The sequence below is a fragment of the Telopea speciosissima genome, chromosome 7 (assembly GCF_018873765.1).
Source record: "Telopea speciosissima isolate NSW1024214 ecotype Mountain lineage chromosome 7, Tspe_v1, whole genome shotgun sequence".
Taxonomy (NCBI): Eukaryota; Viridiplantae; Streptophyta; class Magnoliopsida; order Proteales; family Proteaceae; genus Telopea; species Telopea speciosissima.
The window spans coordinates 35,177,621-35,197,314 of NC_057922.1; the positions used below are offsets into that span (position 1 = coordinate 35,177,621).

Consider the following 19,694-nt stretch of genomic DNA (forward strand, 5'->3'; position numbering starts at 1 on the left):
CCGACCGAGAAGAAAGCCCCTCACGATCACGCCAGGGTTTATTGCGACTTGACCATTCACCATCCCGCCAATACTCAAGGCGGGAGGGGACTTCGAAGAGAGGCTATTCCACCAGGGAGACCTAGTCCTAAGAAGGGCCAGCGCATCACAGCCACGAAAGGAAGGGAAACTGTCAGCCAACTGGGAAGGACCCTACATAGTTTCTAAGCAGATACGTCCAGGGACCTACCGCTTGAAAACTCCAGGGGGCAAGAAAATAGACCACACATGGAACTCAGAACACCTAAAGAAGTACTACCAGAAACAGTAACAGTAGCAGTAGAAGCACTGAAGCAGTTCCACCAGTAAGAGTATTAGTAGCAGAGTCGGCTGTTAGCCATGGTACACCGTAGGTTGCAATTTTCAAAAATAATTTAAAACTTTTTATTTCAAGTAAATAGTTGATTTCGGGTATACTCTTCTACTTCTACTCAATCGAATCACTTCCACCACACCAACGTCAGTAGATCACCAAGGTCCGTTGAACACCAAGGTCCGTAGACCACCAAGGCTTAAGGCCACCAAGGTTTGTCGACCACCAAGGTTTGTCGACCACCAAGGTCCATTGACCACCAAGGTCCGTCGACCACTAAGGTCCGTCAACCACCAAGGTCCGTAGACCACCAAGGCTCAAGGCCACCAAGGTTCATCGACCACCAAGGCGCAATGCCACTAAAACCCGTCAATCACCAAGGTTCGTAGACCACCCGGAGTAACAAGGTCAGAGAACTATCGAAGCAATGAGGATCAAATAACTATTGAAGATAAACCATACACACCGTGAAGAAGGTAAAAGGTTAACTACACCTAATCAGAAAAGAGGTCACAAATATTACAACTCAAAGTTCGGAATCCAAAAGTTTAATGTCTAGAACACCTGTAGAATCAAGGAGCATCTGATGGAGGGGTCACATCCGACCCTACAGGGGACATCATATCGGCCTCAGGTGGGCGAGCAACACCCTCCTCTGACAAGACCGCACCCTCCTTTGGCACCACGACACCATTCTCATGAGAGACACGAGTCACCACCGCGGTCGCAGGAAGCAGCGCAGTGACCTCTGAGAACCCTGAGAAGTCATAATCGGGGGTCTTCTCCAGAACGCGAACTGCTAAGTCCCGGATGCCTGCATCATTTATCTCTTGATTGTAATTGTAGAAGTATGCAATGATCTCAGGGGACTGCTGGTATGCTGCCACCGCTCCCTCACCACCTCAGACACCTCAACCTCATGACTCTGCCTCAAGGCGCGAAGCTCCTCCTCCAGGGCACGAACCCTAATCGAGTTCTGGGCCATCGCAGTAGATGCAACCCTGAGCTCCTCAGCCATACTCCTCTCACGAGCAAAGACCTCCTCCCATGCGACCTTGTGCCCCTGAAGCTCCTTCTCCAGGCCTTGCAGCTTGCGGTTCAGCTAGATCTCCAGAAAAGCAGAGCTCTCAAGGCAAAGCACCACCTCGGTGGCACGATGCTGGACCTACAGCCAACACACCCGTTAAAAAACATCCCAAGTACAAGAAAAGCAACAACACAACAAGCAGAGGATCGAGAGGCACGACTCACAGAAGCCATGTCCTGATAGAGGGTCTGTGCCAAGAAGGCGTAGCTAAATCCCTGTATGATTGAACGCTCGGCGGGAAGCCTTCCCATGTCCAGCCACTCCCGAGACACACCACGGTTGGTCAACGTCGCTCCCTCCTGAAGATCCCAAGGAAGCACCAATGGGGATGAGGTCGGCGGATTAGAAGTCAAGCCAGCAGAAGAGGAGACCACCCCTTTGCCTCTGGAGGGAGGTGGAGTGGAAGACCCAGAAGCAGCAGCAATAGGAGGTGACCACGAAAGGATAACACGCAGCCCGATCCTCACTGAACTGGGAGGATCCGAACCCCCCTTTCGCTTAGTCCCAATGACCACTGAAGGAGAAGAAGTGGGAACCGGAGGAACGACAACAGAAGAACCATCCTCAGGGGGGCCAGTCTGAGTACCTCTGTTCCGCAGGTTAGAGTGGAAGACATTGAGATCCGGTCATATGTCCACTGCACAACGACACCCAATCAAGAACACAAGACAAGTCAGACAACAGGTACATTAGAAGAAAAATACAGATGCAAATATCAAATACTAAGAAACCAAAGATCTTACCGGGACTCAGCTTCCAAAGACATAGGAAGGCCTCAGAATCCAACTCACGGACGTCGAATGGATCGCATCCCTGACATCGTTGGAGGGAGTCGCGCTCAAAGTTGCTCAACTCAAGAGAGCGATTCACCCTCTTGACATCAATGGCCTCCCAGGTAGACCGCAATATACATTGTGGGACCATGGTAAAAAAGAAGCGGTCCCTCCAATACTTCATCGAGCTAGTGATCCCCACAAGAGGATCGAGCGCAGCGAGAGACCCCCTAGGGAGACGACGGGCGAAGTGGTAGCACCCACCTTCCCCCTTCTTCAACACGTAAAAGTACGAGAATAGGGAAATGGTAGCAGCACACCCCATCCGGGAAAAGAACACATAGAAACCCAGGATGACCCGCCAAGAGTTAGGTAGCACCTACTAAGGGGTGAGACGCCAGTGCTCCAACACCAACTCCACAAAATGGGAGACAGGGAAGCGAAGACCATGGGTGAAGAAAATACGATAGAGGCAGACCTCATCCACTCGATGGGAAAAAGCATGATCGTAGGGTCTGGGGATGCGAAGCACGACCTCAAAAGATATATGGAACTCTAGACGAAGTGACGCCAAGTCCGAGGTGGTCACGATGCTAGGGATGTGAGCCAACTTACTCCTAGGGTCCCCAACAGAAGTAGAAGCCCTGGAGACCCTACGACCCCTACTAGGGGCGGCGTCTCCAGAAACCTCCTCCTCCCCATCACTAGCAACAGGGGAAGACAACGAGGGAGAGGTGTCTACAGGGGAAGACAACCCCGAAGAGGACTCCCCAGAAGACCCAACCACTACAGTAGTCGGATCATACTCGCTAGATGATGACATGAATAGACAATAAAGCATGCTAGCTACTTACTCAAAACGACGGTCTCCCAAAGTCAAGCAACCAACGCAAGAAGAGGGATGCCAACTTGCAACCATCAACATGAGCACCAATTAGGAAAGGCACCACACAAAAAAAAAAAAAAGAAGAAAGAGAACTTACCAGGCGCAGTTGAGCACGAGCGCGGGTCAGACGCGATTGAGCGCGGGCATGAATCAGATGCGGTCGAGCAGGCGCGGATGAGCTCCAGGCACGGACGAGCTTCGGGAGCAAATTGAGCCCAGGCGTGGATAGAGCTTCAGGTGTATATCGAGCCCAGGAGCAAAAAGAGCACGGGCATAGACAGAGCTCCAGGTGTGGATCGAGCATGAGCGCGGATGAGCACGAGCGCGGATTGAGCCAGGGCACGGTCAAGCCTGGGTGTGAATCGAGCACAAGCGCGATCGAGCATAGGCGCGGTCAAAGCTCGGGCACGGACGAGGCTCAGGCTTGGAGCTAGAGCACCAGGTGCGACCAAGGAGGATGGACGTCGACCCCCCACGTGGGTGCAAATGGAGGTTGTTGGCCTCACATGGGCGTGATCTGGGAAGAGAGGCGTGGACCAAAAATGTGATGGGCGTCGTCCTCACACGAGCAAGGGTTGAGGCACGAGTGATAAATACGTAGCACAATGGGCAAGACCGTGGGCACGATGCTAAGCAAGTCACCAAGCTAATGGCTAAGTGAATCAAGAAAACAAGTGGAAGGCACTACTGTTCATTGTAACCCGGGAACAAACACATGGGGGGCATAATGAATAGTAACCTAGCTCAAAGCCCAAGCAAGAAGTGAAAAAAGAAGAGAGAGAGGAAGAGAAATGAAAGGGGGAAAAGTGAAAAGGGAAGAGAGAGACAAGAGCATATATCTAAAAAAAAAAAAAGAGAAGAGATAAAAGACAAAAAGATGGGAGAGGAGAGGTTTGAACCCATAACTTCTCCTTCACCAACTAATTTGTAGGCACACCCTCCGAGAAGAGATTATTTGTCGTGAACCCCTTAAGTGGTACAAAAATACAGAGGATACTCTCTTGGGCACTTCGTTCTGAGAGAGTGAGGGGCAAATGATGAACCCAAAATCACCCTGACCAACCAGGGGCTGCCACGTGTCCTAACCCAGGAAGGAGGGCCAGCTCAAGATCAGAACCAAACAGGCGAACTAAGGAGAGATTTGACCCAGACCGGACACAAGCGCGGACTGCAGGCCCTGGGCGCAGACCGAAGACCCCAGGAGCAGACTGTAGGCCCCGACGCGGACTGCAGACCCCAGGCGTGGATTCCCTCGGGCTCAGTCATCCCTGGGCGCAGTCTACCCCGGGGACGAACCCCTCTGGGCACAGTCTCCCTAGAATACGGTGACCACCACCACCACCAACAAGACATGTCCCACCACAAAGGACTCTAGGCCACCGCCGTAGTCTGAACGGACTCATACACCGAGAACCTCATCTACCACGTAGATAGGTCTATCCATCAAGGATACCAAGTCTATTATGACATTACATCTCACGAGAAGACAACTATCAAGTCTATCATGACACTATGTCTCATGGGAAGACAACTATCAAGTTTATCATGACACTACGTCTCACGGGAAGACAACTATCAAGTCTATCATGACACTACGTCTTATGGGAAGACGACCAATCAAGGATGAACCCTGCTACCCAGGGACTCTATCAACTACGAGGACTACTCACCATCCACTGGGACTCTCCACACTACCATGCTCTACTATAAAAGGGAAGGTACTCTGCCCATCTAAACTCATCTTGAATACTATTATTCATCTGTTTGCTCAGGAGATCTGACTTTGGCATAAGAGAGTCCTAGGCCAGAACCACACCGGTTCTCCTTTGTCATCCCTTGGTCCTTTTGCAGGTTATGACACTCGAAGGACCGCCTAACAATATGAACCCAAAATCACCTTGACCAACTAGGGGCTGCCACGTGTCCTAACCTAGGAAGGAGGGCCAGCTCAGGATCAGAACCAAACAGGTGAACCAAGAAGAGATTCGACCCCGATCGAACACAGGCGCGGACCCTATATGCGGACCGTCGACCCCAAGTGCGGACCGCAGACCCCGGGAGCGAACCGTAGGCCCTAGGCATGGACAACATGCCCTAGGCGCAGACCAAAGACCCCGACCGTGGACCGCAGGCCCCGATCACAGATCTCCTTGGGCGTAGTCTACCCCGGGGATGAACCTCCCGTGAGAAGTAGTGTCATGATAGACTTGACACTTGTCTTCCCGTGAGACGTAGTGTCATAATAGACTTGGTATCCTTGCTGGATCGACCTCTATCTACATGGTAGATGAGGTTCCCGGTGTATGAGTCCGTTCAGACTACATGACTGATAGGCGGTGGCCTAGAGTCCTTTGTGATGGGACATATCTTGTTGGTGGTGGTAGTCACCGTATTCGAGGGAGACTGCGCCCCGAACTATCAAGTCTATCATGACACTACGTCTCAAGGGAAGACGACCAATCAAGGATGAACCCTGCTACCCAAGGACTCTATCAACTACGAGGACTACTCACCATTCACTGGGACTTTCGACACCGCCATGCTCTACTATAAAAGGGAAGGTACTCTACCCATCTAAACTCATCTTGAATACTATTATTCATTTGTTTGCTTAGGAGATCTGACTTTGGCATTGGAGAGTCCAAGGCCGAAACCACACCGGTTCTGCTTTGTCATCCCTTAGTCCTTTTACAGGTTACGACACTCGAAGGACCTCCTGACGATTTCTTGATGCAATAAACTGGCACCGTCTGTGGGAACGACGCTAGCCATCGTACCTACCAGCTAGTTTTCCTACTTACTTTATGGCACCACGAGGTAAGAAGACCACTCCCTCCACCAACAATGCTGTGAGGGAGGGGAACGGATCACCTCCTCGAGACTGTTCACGTCGCAGAGCCACTGACTATATCTCTTAGGAGAGGGAGGTCCCCGAGAACCAACAAGTTGGGGTAATTGACCTCAACCCTGATGTAGCCATTGAAGCCACCGTGCAGCCAATACTTGATCCCAACGCACCAGCGACTGTGGGTCAGATCAATGACTTGTAGCGACAGATCCTCCATGACCAACAACTCTTCCTCGACTACCTGAGGCAGCGTGCAATATCCCATAGTCATAGGATGGATCCTCGATAAGAGCGGAGCCCTAGGAGGTCACCTCTCAGGGGTGATAGGTCAGAGAGGCATACCAGGCAGCGAGGGGAGCCTTCCCAACCTCCCAGGAGAACAACGGACCTTCCAGTACGGTCAGACCGTGGGAGAACATGATCACACCAGTCCGTGGTACCCAACCGAGAAGGGTCCATTAGGAGGTCTGTGTTCTAAGGTCGACTAGGAGGAAGTCACACACCAAGGCGAAGCCAGACCGACCGAGAAGAAAGCCCCTCACGATCATGCCAGGGTTCATTGCGATGTGACCATTCACCATCCCTCCAATACTCAAGGTGGGAGGGGACTTCGAGGAGAGGGCATGAACGTGGTCATAGTGAACGTCCTGCCAGGCGTGAGGGACAGACATGGGATGAAGAGCTCAACAAAAGACTCCAAGATCTGGACGAGAAGCTAGAAGGGTTGAAGAAATAGATCAAGGGCGAGACGCACTCAATACCCGGGCAACACCCATTCTCAACAGAGATCATGTCAGCCACACTCCCCTTTAGGTTCAGGTTACCCACCTTCAAACTCTATAGTGGTACCACATACCCTAATGACCACATCAACTATTTCAATGGTATGATGACACTGTATGGTGGATCGGATGTGGTCTCCTGCCGAGCATTCCCTACATCCCTCAAGGGTGTAGCTACTTCCTGGTTCTCCAGACTACGATCGAGGTTGATAGGTTAGTTAGCAGAACTGTGCGAACAATTCGTTACCCTCTTCCAGAACAGCATCAAGTAGAAGAAGACCACGGTCAATCTACTGAACGTGGTATAGAACCCTGGGGAGTCCCTCAGGGAGTATGTCAGCAGGTTCACCAAGAAATCCTTGGAGGTCCAAGATTTAGACGACCAGACCCAGCATGCAGCCTTGGCAGGAGGCATTAGAGACCTGGACTTGATCAAGGACCTGACAGGTCATGAGACCAGGACTATGAAGGAGCTCCTGTGCAATGAGTTTGCCAATATGGCTGAAGTACTACAGGCTAGGAAGAAGGTGTCAGAGGCCAAGCCACAAGACAAAAAGAGATTAGCGCCAGATTACCGTAAAGAAAGTAAGAGGTCGAGGACTGAATGTCAACAGGAGAAGGGTGACCGCCCATCAGGAAGAACAGACCGTCGTCCAAAGAGAAGTGATAGAGAAAGCAGTCCTGAGTTCACACCACTGAACACTACCAGGTCTCAGATCTTCATGTAGATTCAAGATCGTGACCTACTCTGTTGGCCACGACCCATGCTAGCAGGACCCAAGAAGCGTAACCCCAACAAGTTCTGTCTCTTCCACAAGGAGAATGGACATGATACAGAAGACTGCGACCAACTGAAGAGGGAGATAGAGCAGCTTGTAAGAGCAGGGAGCTTGAACAAGTACGTGAAGGGGAGATGTGATGGCCGTTCGGGTCAAGGAGATAGAGGTCGACCGAGAGAGAGAAGAACCCAGAAAGGAAGAAAGAAGGACAAATCAAGAGAGAGACAGCCCAGAGGAGCGGAGAGATGTAGCCGAGCCTAGTGGCACCAAGGGAGCCCCCATCCTCACCATACTTGGAGGACCAGGGTAGGAGTCTACTAGGAAGGCCCAAGCCCATGCCAGGTTCGTGGGGGTAGCAGAGAAGCCAAGCAAAGTAGCCAAGACCGAGACGATAATCTCCTTCTCAGATGAAGACTTGAAAGGGCTGAGCTTCCCACACGAGGATGCCCTGGTAGTACAGGTGGAGGTAGCCAACTGACCTATACACAGGGTGTTGATAGATATAGGAGCATCAGTAGATGTACTCTACCTGGAAGCCTACCGACAGTTCAGGTTCGGAGATGATTAACTCAATCCAGAGCCAACCTACCTCCATGGATTCTAGGGTGCTACCGCCTCCATCAGAGGCACCATAGAGCTGCCTGTCACCTTTAGAGTACACCCTCACTAAGTAACGATCATGGTCAACTTCATGGTCGTCAAGTCCATGGTGTCATTCAATGGCCTCCTAGGATGACCATCTCTTATAGCCCTTAGAGGAGTCGTATCACCACTCCACCAAAAGATGAAGTTCCCCACTGAGAATGGGGTAGGCGAGGTCCGGGGAGATCAGAAGAAACCAAGGGATAAATAATGGTAACACCCGCAGGATGGCACTATGCATAGAGAACCTGGTCAGTGACCAGAGAGATGAACTGACAGAGAGAAGGGGAAGGCCAATGGAAGACCTCATCCCATGGCCACTCAGCAAGGATGACCCTTCCAAGGTTATACAGGTTGGCTCGCTATTGAGCAAGGAGCAGAAGGATGAGCTTGGACACCTCCTCCAAGCTAACATGGATGTCTTTGCATGGTCGGCCTCTGACATGCCGGGCATACCACGGGCCATAGCAGAACACCGGCTACATGTCGATCCAACCAGGAAGCCCATCCAACAAAAGTGGCGCAACTTTACCCTTGATCGACTAGCAACTATCAGGGAAGAGGTCGAGAAATTGAGCCAGTCTGGGTTCATTAGAGAAGAAAAGTTTCCAACCTGGCTCGCGAATGTGGTCATGGTGTCGAAGCCCAACGGGAAGTGGAGGATTTGCGTCGATTATACAGACCTAAACAAGGCATGCCCAAAGGATGAGTACCCGTTGCCCAGGATAGACCTATTGATCAATGCTACTGCTGGCCATGAGATGTTGAGTTTCATGGACACCTACTCAGGATACAATCAGATCCTCATGCATGAGGATGATGAGTCTTACATCGCATTTTGAACGGACAAGGAGAACTACTACTATCGTGTCATGCCGCTCAGACTGAAGAATACATGGGCCACCTACCAAAGGATGGTCAATAAGATGTTCGAGGAATAGATCAGGCGTAACATGGAAGTGTACGTGGATGACATGCTCGTGAAAAGCGTCCAAGCCCACCAACACCTATCCGACCTGGAGGAAGCATTCGTGGTACTGAGAAGGAACCAGATGAGGCTAAACCCCGCAAAGTGCGCTTTCGGTGTAACGTCAGGGAAATTCTTAGGGTTCATGGTCTCAGTACGCGAAATAGAAGCCAACCCATCCAAGATCAAGGCCATCCAAGAGATGGCACCCCCTCAGACAGTCAGAGAAGTGCAAAGGCTGAATGGAAGGGTCGCAGCCCTTTCAAGGTTCGTATCACGATCAGGAGACAAGTGCCTACCGTTCTTCAAGACGTTGAAGAACCTTCAAAGTCTAAAGGACTTTGCATGGACAGAGGAGTACCAGAAGGCCTTTGAAGAACTGAAGGAGTACCTGGAGAGCCCACCACTGCTTGGGCGACCAGAGCCCAATGAAGAGCTACAGGTCTACCTAGCTGCCATCCCAGTTGCCGTAAGCGCCACACTATTGAAGGAAGAGGGTAAGGTCCAGAGACCCATGTACTATGTCAGCCATGTTCTGATCGATGCAGAGACTAGGTACACAAGGATTGAGAAGGTGTCCTATGCACTGGTGATCGCAGCTAAGAAGCTAAGACCATATTTTTAGGCCCATACTATCACAATACTCACCGACCTACCATTAAAAAAGGTACTCCACAAGCCAGACATCTCCAGACGACTGATAGCCTGGGCGGTAGAGTTGAGTGAGCATGACATCAGGTTCCAACCACGGGCGGCCATCAAAGGCCAAGCTTTGGCGGACTTCATCGTCGAATGCACCTTATCTGAGGTTGAACCAGAAGCAGAAGAACCAGAGGAGCATGATCGAGGATCGTGAGAAATGTTCATGGATGGTTCGAGCAATGCAATAGAAAGTGGGGCTGGCTTCATACTCACCAGCCTCGAGGGATTTCTAATCCAGTATGCTCTCCGATTCACCTTTAAAGCATCCAATAATGAAGCAGAGTATGAAGCACTACTAGCTGGACTCCGGGTAGCTAAAGCCACCCAAGTAACACACCTATCCATCCGGAGTGACTCTCAGCTTGTAGTGAACCAGGTGAATGGAGAGTATGAGGCGAAGGATGAGTGAATGGCGTCATACCTAACACCCGCCTGAGCGCTGATCGAGGGGTTCGTGAAGTTTGAGATGGTTCGAGTCCCCAGGATCGAAAATGCCACCATCGATGCCCTATCAAGGCTAGCCAATGATGAGCACCGAAACTTGGCCAGTGCAGTCTACATTGAGATCTTACATGAGCTAATGTATTAGGAGAAACATGTCAATGAGATTGAGGAAGTGCCTAGCTGGATGGACCCTATACTCAACTACCTACAGAACGACGCCTTACCAGAAGACAAGGTCGAGGCAAGGAAGGTAAGGATGAGAGCTGCAAAGTACACCATCCTAGATGAAGTACTATACAAGAGGGGGGCCACAACACCACTGCTTCGGTGCCTAGGACCCAAAGGAGCCCAGTACGCCCTAGTAAAGGTCCATGAAGGGATTTATGAAAGCCACATGGGGGGACAAGCCCTAGCCTACAAAGTCCTTCGCCAGGGGCTCTACTGGCCACGAATGCAAGAAGAAGCAATACAGTATGCCAAGAAGTATGAGCAATGTTAGTTGTTTGCCCCAATACCCCATCTACCCGCCACCAAACTGACATCAATCCTCAATCCCACCCCCTTTGCCATGTGGGGGATGGACATCCTAGGCGATTCACTATAGCATCAGGGAACAGGAAGTACCTGGTCGTCGCTATAGACTACTTCATTAAATGGGTCGAGGCTAAGCCACTGGCCAAAATAACAGAGAATGAGATGGAGAAGTTTGTCCGCGATGAAATCATCTACAGGTTCGGAGTACCAAAGATCCTAGTCTCAGACAACGACAAGCAATTCAACAACCCTAAATTCAGAGCATTCTATCAGAGCTACAACATTGACTATCGGCCTGCATCGGTAGCATACCCACAGGCCAATGGTCAGGTGGAGGTAACCAACAGAACACTGCTAGAAGGGGTCAAGAAAAGACTAGAAAGAGCCAAGGGGAAGTGGGTCGAGGAACTACCAAGCGTTCTGTGGGTGTATAGAACCACAGTAAGGATACCCATAGGAGAAAGCCCATTCCACCTAGCATACATACTGAGGCACTAGCACCAGTAGAGGTCCTCGCTATGTCCCACAGAGTACTACACTTTAACGAACGCACCTATGTCAATGGACTACGGGCAAACCTAAACTTCATAGATGAGGTCTGAGAGAAGGCACTCCTAAGGAAAGTAGCATACCAGCAACGCACAACCAAGTACTACAATGCCAGAGTGAGAGAGAGGCTATTCCACCAGGGAGACCTAGTCCTAAGAAGGGCCAGCGCATCACAGCCATAGAAGGAAGGGAAACTGTCAGCCAACTGGGAAGGACCCTATATAGTTTCCAAGCAGATACGTCCAGGGACCTATCGCTTGAAAAGTCTGGGGGGCAAGAAGATAAACCGCACTTGGAACTCAGAACACCTAAAGAAGTACTACCAGTAGCAGTAACAGTAGCAGTAGAAGCACTGAAGCAACACCACCAGTAAGAGTAGTAGTAGCAGTAGCAGTAGCAGAGTCGGCTGTCAGCCATGGTACACAGTAGGTTGCAATTTTCAAGGATAATTTGAAACTTTTTATTTGAAGTAAATAGTTAATTTCGAGTATACTCGTCTACTTCAACTCAATTGAATCACTTCCACCACACCAAGGTCCGTAGACCACCAAGGCTTAAGGCCACCAAGGTCCGTCGACCACTAAGGTCCGTAGACCCCCAAGGTCCGTTGACCACCAAGATCCATCGACCACCAAGGTCCGTAGACTACCAAGACGCAATGCCACCAAAACCCGTCGATCACCAAGGTTAATAGACCACCCAGAGTAACAAGGTTAGAGAACTATCGAAGCAATGAGGATCAAATAACTATTGAAGATATGCCATACACATCGCGAAAACGTAAAAGGTTAACTACACCTAATCAGAAAAGAGGTCACAAATATTACAACTCAAAGTTCGGAATCCAAAAGTTCAACGTCTAGTTGATTTCGGGTATACTCGTCTACTTCTACTTAATCGAATCACTTCCACCACACCAAGGTCCGTAGACCACCAAGGTCCGTTGACCACCAAGGTCCGTAGACCACCAAGGCTTAAGGCCACTAAGGTCCGTCGACCACCAAGGCGCAATGCCACCAAAACCCATCGATCACCAAGGTCCGTAGACCACCCGGAGTAACAAGGTCAGAGAACTATAAAAGCAATGACGATCAAATAACTATTGAAGATATGCCATACACACTGCGAAGAAGGTAAAAGATTAACTACACCTAATTAGAAAAGAGGTCACAAATATTATAACTCAAAGTTAAAAATCCAAAAGTTCAACATCTAGAACACCTATAGAATTAAGGAGCATCTGATGGAGGGGTCACATCTGACCCTATAGGGGACATCATATCGGCCTCAGGTGGGCGAGCAACACCCTCCTCTGGCAACACCGCATCCTCCTCTGGCACCACGACACCATCCTCATGAGAGACACGAGTCACCTTTGCGGTCGCAGGTAGGAGCGTAGTGACCTCCGAGATCCCCGAGAAGTCATAATCGGGGGTCTTCTGCAGAACGCAAACTACTAAGTCCCGGATGCCTGCATCATATATCTCCTGGGGGTAGAAGTATGTAATGATCTCATGGGACTACTGGTACGCTGCCACTGCTCGTTCACCAGCCTCAGACACCTTAATGTCATGACTCTGCCTCAAGGTGTGAAGCTCCTCCTCCAGGGCATGAACCCTAATCGAGCTCTGGGCCAACACAGCAAACGCAACCCTGAGCTCCTCAGCCATACTCCTCTCACGAGCAACGGCCTCCTCCTGTGCGACCTTGTGCCCTTGAAGCTCCTTCTCCAAGCCCTGTAGCTTGCTGTTCAGCTGGATCTCCCGAAAAGCAGAGCTCTCAAGGTGAAGCACCGCCTCCGTGGCACGATGCTGGACCTGCAACCAACACAGTCGTAAAAAATCATCCCAAGTACAAGAAAAGCAACAACACAACAAGCAGAGGATTGAGAGGCACGACTCACAGAAGCGATGTCCTGATAGAGGGTCTGTGCCAAGAAGGCGTCTCTAAACCCCTATATGACTGAATGCTCAGCGGGAAGCCTTCCCATGTCTAGCCACTCCCGAGACACACCACGGCTGGTCAACATCGCTCCCTCATGAAGATCCCAAGGAAGCACCAAAGGGGATGAGGTCAGCAGATCAGTAGTCACGCTAACAGAAGAGGAGACCACCCCTTTGCCTTTGGAGGGAGGTGGAACGAAAGACCCAGACGCAGCGGCAATAGGAGGTAACTACGGAAGGATTACATGCAACCCAATTCTCACTGAACTGGGAGGATTCGGACCCCCCTTCCGCTTAGTTCCAATGACCACTGAAGGAGAAGAAGTAGGAACTAGAGGAACGACAGCAAAAGAACCATCCTCAGGGGGGGCAGTCTGAGTACCTCTCTTTCGCTGGTTAGAGCGGAAGACACTGAGATCCGGTCGTATGTCCACTGCATAACGACACCCAATCAAGAACACAAGACAAGTCAGACAACAGGTACATTAGAAGAAAAATACAGATGCAAACATCAAATACTAAGAAACCAAAGATCTTACTAGGACACAGCTTCCAAAGACATAGGAAGGCCTCAAAATCCAACTCACGGATGTCGAACGGATCGCATCCCTGACATCGTTGGAGGGAGTCGCGCTCAAAGTCGCTCAACTCAAGAGAGCAATTCACCCTCTTGACATCAATGGCCTCCCAGGTAGACCGTAGTACACATCGAGGGACCATGGCAAAAAAGAAGCGGTCCCTCCAATACTTCACCGAGCTAGTGATCCCCACAAGAGGATCGAGCGTGGCAAGTGACCCCCTAGGGAGACGATGGGCAAAGTGGTAGCACCCACCTTCCCCTTTCTTCAACACGTAAAAGTACGAGAACAGGGAAATGGTAGCAGCACACCCCATCCGGGCAAAGAACACATAGAAACCCAGGATGACCCGCCAAGAGTTGGGTAGTACCTGCCCATGGGTGAGACGCAGTGCTCCAACACCAACTCCACAAAATGGGAGATAGGGAAGCGAAGACAATGGGTGAAGAAAATACGGTAAAGGCAGACCGCATCCACTCGATGGGAAAAAGCACAATAGTAGGGTCCGGGGACGAGAAGCATGACCTCAGAAGGTATATGGAACACTCGATGAAGTGACACCAAGTCCGAAGTGGTCACGATGCTAGGGATGTGAGCCAACTTACTCCTAGGATCCCCAACAGAAGTAGAAGCCCTGGAGACCCTATGACCCCTACTAGGGGCGGAGTCTCCAAAAACCTTTTCCTCTCCATCACTAGCAACAGGGGAAGACAATGAGGGGGAGATGTCTGCAGGGGAAGACGACCCCGAAGAGGACTCCCCAGAAGACCCAACCACTACAGTAGTCGAATCTAAGTCGCTAGACGACGACATGAATAGACAATGAAGCAGGCTAGCTGCTTACTCAGAGTGACGGTCTCCCAAAGTCAGGCAACCAACGTAAGAAGAGGGATGCCAACCTGCAACCATCAATATGCGCACCAATCAGGAAAGGCGCCACAAAAAAAAAAAGAAAGAGAACATACCAGGCGCGGTCGAGCACGAGCGCAGATTAGACTCGGTCGAGCACGGGTATGGATCAAATGTGGTCGAGCACGAGCACGGATCAGATGCGGTTGAGCATTGGCGTAGATCAGACACAGTCAAGCATAGGCGCGGATCTATTACTGGCGCAGATGAGCTCCAGGCGTGGATCGAGCCCAGGCACGGACAGAGCTCCAGGCATGATTGAGCACAGGCGAGAGACAGAGCTCCAGGCGCTGATTGAGCCCAAGCGCAGTCGAGCACAGGCGCGGATAGAGCTCCAAACGCTGATCGAGCCCAAGCGCGATCGAGCATGAACGCGGACGAGCTCTGAGGGCTGATCGAGCCCAGGCCTGGACAGAGCTCTAAACGTAGATCGAGCACGAGCGTGGACTAGCACAGGCACAGATCGAGCCCGGGCGCGGTCAAGCATAGGCGTGAATCGCGCACAAGCGCTGTCGAGCACAGGCTTGGTTGAAGCTCAGGTGCGGACAAGGCTCAGGCTTGATCGAGAGCACCAGGCGCGGACCAAGGAGGATGGACATCGACCCCCCACGTGGGTGCAAATGGAGGGCGTCGCCCTCACACGGGCGTAACTTGGGAAGAGAGGCGCGGACTAAAAATGCGACAGGCATCGACCTCACACGAGCAAGGGTCGAGGCACTAGTGATAAATGCATAGCACAATGGGTAAGACCGTGGGCACGATGCTAAGCAAGCCACCAAAGCAAAGCTAATGGGCAAGTGAAATCAAGCAAACAAGTGGAAGGCACTACTGTTCATTGTAACCCAGGAACAAACACATGGGGGGCATAAGTGAAAAAACAAGAGAGAGAGGAAGAGAAATGAAAGGGGGAAAAGTGAAAAGGGAAGAGAGAGACAAGAGCATATATCTAAATAAAAAAAAAAGAAAACAAAAGAGAAGAGATAAAAGACAAAAAGATGGGAGAGGAGAGGTTTGAACCCACAACCTCTCCCTGACCAACTAATTTGCAGGCACACCCTCTGAGAAGAGATTATTTGTCGTGAGCCCCTTAAGTGGTACAAAAATACAGAGGATACTCTCTTGGGCACTCTGTTCTGAGAGAGTGGGGGGCAAATGATGAACCCAAAATCACCCTGACCAACCAGGGGCTGCCACGTGTCCTAATCCAGGAAGGAGGTCCAGCTCAGGACCAGAACCAAACAGGCGAACCAAGGAGAGATTTGACCCAGACCGGACACAGGCGCGGACCCCGGGCAAGGACTGCAGGCCTTGGGGGCGGACCAAAGACCCCAGGCATGGACTGCAGTCCCCGGGCGCGGACCGCAGACCCCAGGCGCGAACCACAAGCCCTCGGTGTGGATCCCCTCGGGCACAGTCATCCCTGGGTGCAGTCTACCCTTAGGACGAACCCCTCTGGGCGCAGTCTCCCTCAAATACGATGACCACCACCACCAACAACAAGACATGTCCCATCACAAAGGATTCTAGGCCACCGCCTATTAGTTACGTAGTCTGAACGGACTCATACATCGAGAACCTCATCTATCACATAGATAGGTCTATCCATTAAGGATACCAAGTCTATTATGACACTACGTCTCACGGGAAGACAACTATCAAGTCTATCATGACACTACGTCTCACGGGAAGACGACCAATCAAGGATGAACCCTGCTACCCAGGGACTCTATCAATTACGAGGACTACTCACCATCCACTGGGACTCTCCACACCGTCATGCTCTACTATAAAAGGGAAGGTACCCTACCCATCTAAACTCATCTTGAATACTTTATTCATCTGTTTGCTCAGGAGATCTGACTTTGGTATTGGAGAGTCCTAGGCCGGAACCACACCGATTCTCCTTTGTCATCCCTTGGTCCTTTTGCAGGTTACGGCACTTGAAGGACCGCCTGACGATTTCTTGACGCAATAGCTAACCTCACTAAATATATGAAACATATATCATACAACCCACACAAACACATCACACAAGATTCTTCGCATCGAAACCTATAAATAGGGGGAATGATACATCTAAATTATTTCTTTGATAGCTTGATTGGGTTGTGTGTTCATGACTGATAAAAAAAAATGGAGGGTGGGAGGGCTTGTGTCTTCATGAGGTTCACATTTTTTGTGAAGTTAGATTTTTTTTTTTTTAATTTTTGACCCAAAAGCCGATTTACTAGTCCTCGATTTTTTTTTTTTGTAAGCACTAGTCATAGAGTATGTGTCACATACCCAGAAGATTAGGTGATGACATATGTCCTTTTTGCTTCTAGTAGACCTAACTCTATATGCATTATATACTATAAGGAGGGATATTCTCCCAATTAGAAAAAAACAAGGGTTATTTAACTAGAGGGTTATAAAATGAGCAATTTGATTAGCCAATGGACCTTGGAAAATAATTGACATGATGAACTAATTAAACTACTGGACTGGACTTCATGAGTCCTCCATAGACCACAATTCATGAATTAATGAATTTTAATTATGATATACATGAACCCTCAATAGGTGTTCTTATATAATTTAAATAAGGGGTTTTTTCGACCCAAAAAAATAAGGGTTTTTATTATTGAAAAAAATTTAAACAAGGGTTTTTTTACACATACTTCCCCTGAGCTTTCAAGTATTTAGAAAAACATTTGTGAGTTTTGGATATTTACGCATGCCACTCCTACTTTCCAAAATCTTCAATAAGTAAACCCAGTCGGTTAACCTTACATTAAAAACGTTAGAATGTATCATCTATTGACCAAATTACCCTTCCTACTAAACTAAACATCTTTTTCCATTATTTTACTGTAGAGTAGGAACAAACCGAAAGGAGAAGCCCTAAGGGCTACTACACCTTCGATCTGGGTCCACCATTCTTGCCGCTAAGCTGAAACTGACCATCTCTAGCTTCCGGCGATCTGGAAATGTAGGACTGCTAATCCTCCCATATATATGCTAACTGTTATGTGTAATACATATAAAAACATGTATAATACATCACCCTTTAAAAAACATGTTTTTCATATAAATGCATTTATACATTCGGATATGCGTACCACCATCTATTATTGTACTGGTATGCAGCACTCTAACTAGGTATGGAGAGAGATGAACCCTCAATAGGGTTCTTACATAATTTAGATTAGGGGAAAGTTTTCATACACGGCCGTGTAAGCATGCACGGTTGTGAAAACTTTCCCCTTTAAATTAAAAATAAAAAATCGAACCTCACAAATCTTATTATCCCCTCCACAACCCATGAATCTCTAGAATCCTTATTTCCATGTTATTATAAGAATTGTGTGTGTCTCTCTTTAGTGCTACACAACACACCATCATTTAATACTGTATTGGTATGCACCACTCAATCTAAGTAGGGAGGGGGGAAGGGAGAGATGGAAACTAAGAAGGGTAGTAATGTTGAAGAAGTTCCCTTTCAACCCTTCCATTGCATCCTTCGGGGTAGAAGCCTCCGGGAATGTGCTCGTCGCGGGTGTCGTAAACGATCCTCAAGATCTCATTGGGAGTTCTTGGGTAAGAGAGAGAGTCAAAGTTTCCAGCTAAGACATTACTTCTAGTACTATTCTCAGCACCCAACTCAGGTGGAACAATGACTCCTTCATCCTTGATCCTTGATCCCACACTTACCCGCTTTGTTCCTCAGCTTCGAGATCTTTTCTGTGAACGCCGCCACTGTTATGTTGTAAGGTTCCACCATTTCCTTGGCCCTTTCGCATAAGTACATTCTTATCACTGCATCTTGCCCAGCTTCCACCCCTTCCAGAGCCGCCAAAAGCTGCAATAATTCTTAACAAATTAATTAAAATTTTGATTTCTAGTGCCTTTTTATTTATTTTATATATATATATATATATATCATAATTAATCACTACGTACTGCCTTTGCTTTGTATCCGTTGATGAATGGATTGGTTCCAACGTAACCAGTAAGACCCACATAAGGAATAAAGTAGGAAGCCAACATGAAATTGAGGCTGTTACGGTGTGGATCGAAGGGAGGGATCAGTGGGTATTCGAATGCCTCATCGATTTGCTTGGCGAAGTTATGGGCCTTCAGATTCAACAATGGCCTTGGAAACCCACCAACTGTTTGTTCAATTGCCCTAGTGAATAATATTCAAACAAATTAGTAACCAAAATCATGTTGATCTAATGAATCAAGTGTGCATGAAAGAGAGACCTGACATGGCCAACTTCTTGGAGGCCTAACTCTGTAATAATGGCCAGAGTGAGATTATCAAGGTTGGCTTTCATGGCACTGAAGGGAGGTGGGCCACCCATGGCCAACTTGGGAGCGATCTTATCAAGCCCGTATCCCAGTCCTCCCCACAAGAAAAACTCTGCTTCGAGGAACTCAAGATTTAGGGGAAATTGCATATGGTCCACATCTTCTGGAAAAATTGGAATCGCATGGGCCGGATGATACGGTCCACATATTGGGTCAGCAGGAGACTCTAGGTGATGAGAGCTACCATAGCAACAGTAGAGTAAGGTGCCCAAGATAATGAACAACACTGAGAGCTGGAAGTTGCAGAACATTGAAGCCATTGCCATCGAAATGATCAGAAGAGAAAGAGAGATTAATAGACTCTTCAACTCAAAAATTACATAGACGAAGAGAGATTTTCAGATATATTTATAGTTAATGACTTGAAATAGTTGTTGCCAATGGCTGATGTGTTGGTGGGGCCATGCCCACTAATTTCCAACCCAAGGTTCAAGTTCCCAAAAGAACTTGAACCGTATTCTAAAGAGGGCTTAAGACGGTGGAGTTGTGAGAGCCTTTTTAGGCTTTGTTTTTTTCTTCTTTTTTTCTTTATGGTGTTTGCTTTTGAAGCGGCAGGGGGTGTGAGT

The 19,694-nt window shown here is 49.1% G+C and overlaps 1 pseudogene; it reads right to left on the reverse strand.

Annotated features, from left to right (window-relative positions):
• Positions 1 to 18,222: 18,222 nt before the first annotated feature.
• On the reverse strand, positions 18,223 to 19,394 carry LOC122668497 (annotated as a pseudogene).
• Between the last annotated feature and the right edge of the window lie 300 nt (positions 19,395 to 19,694).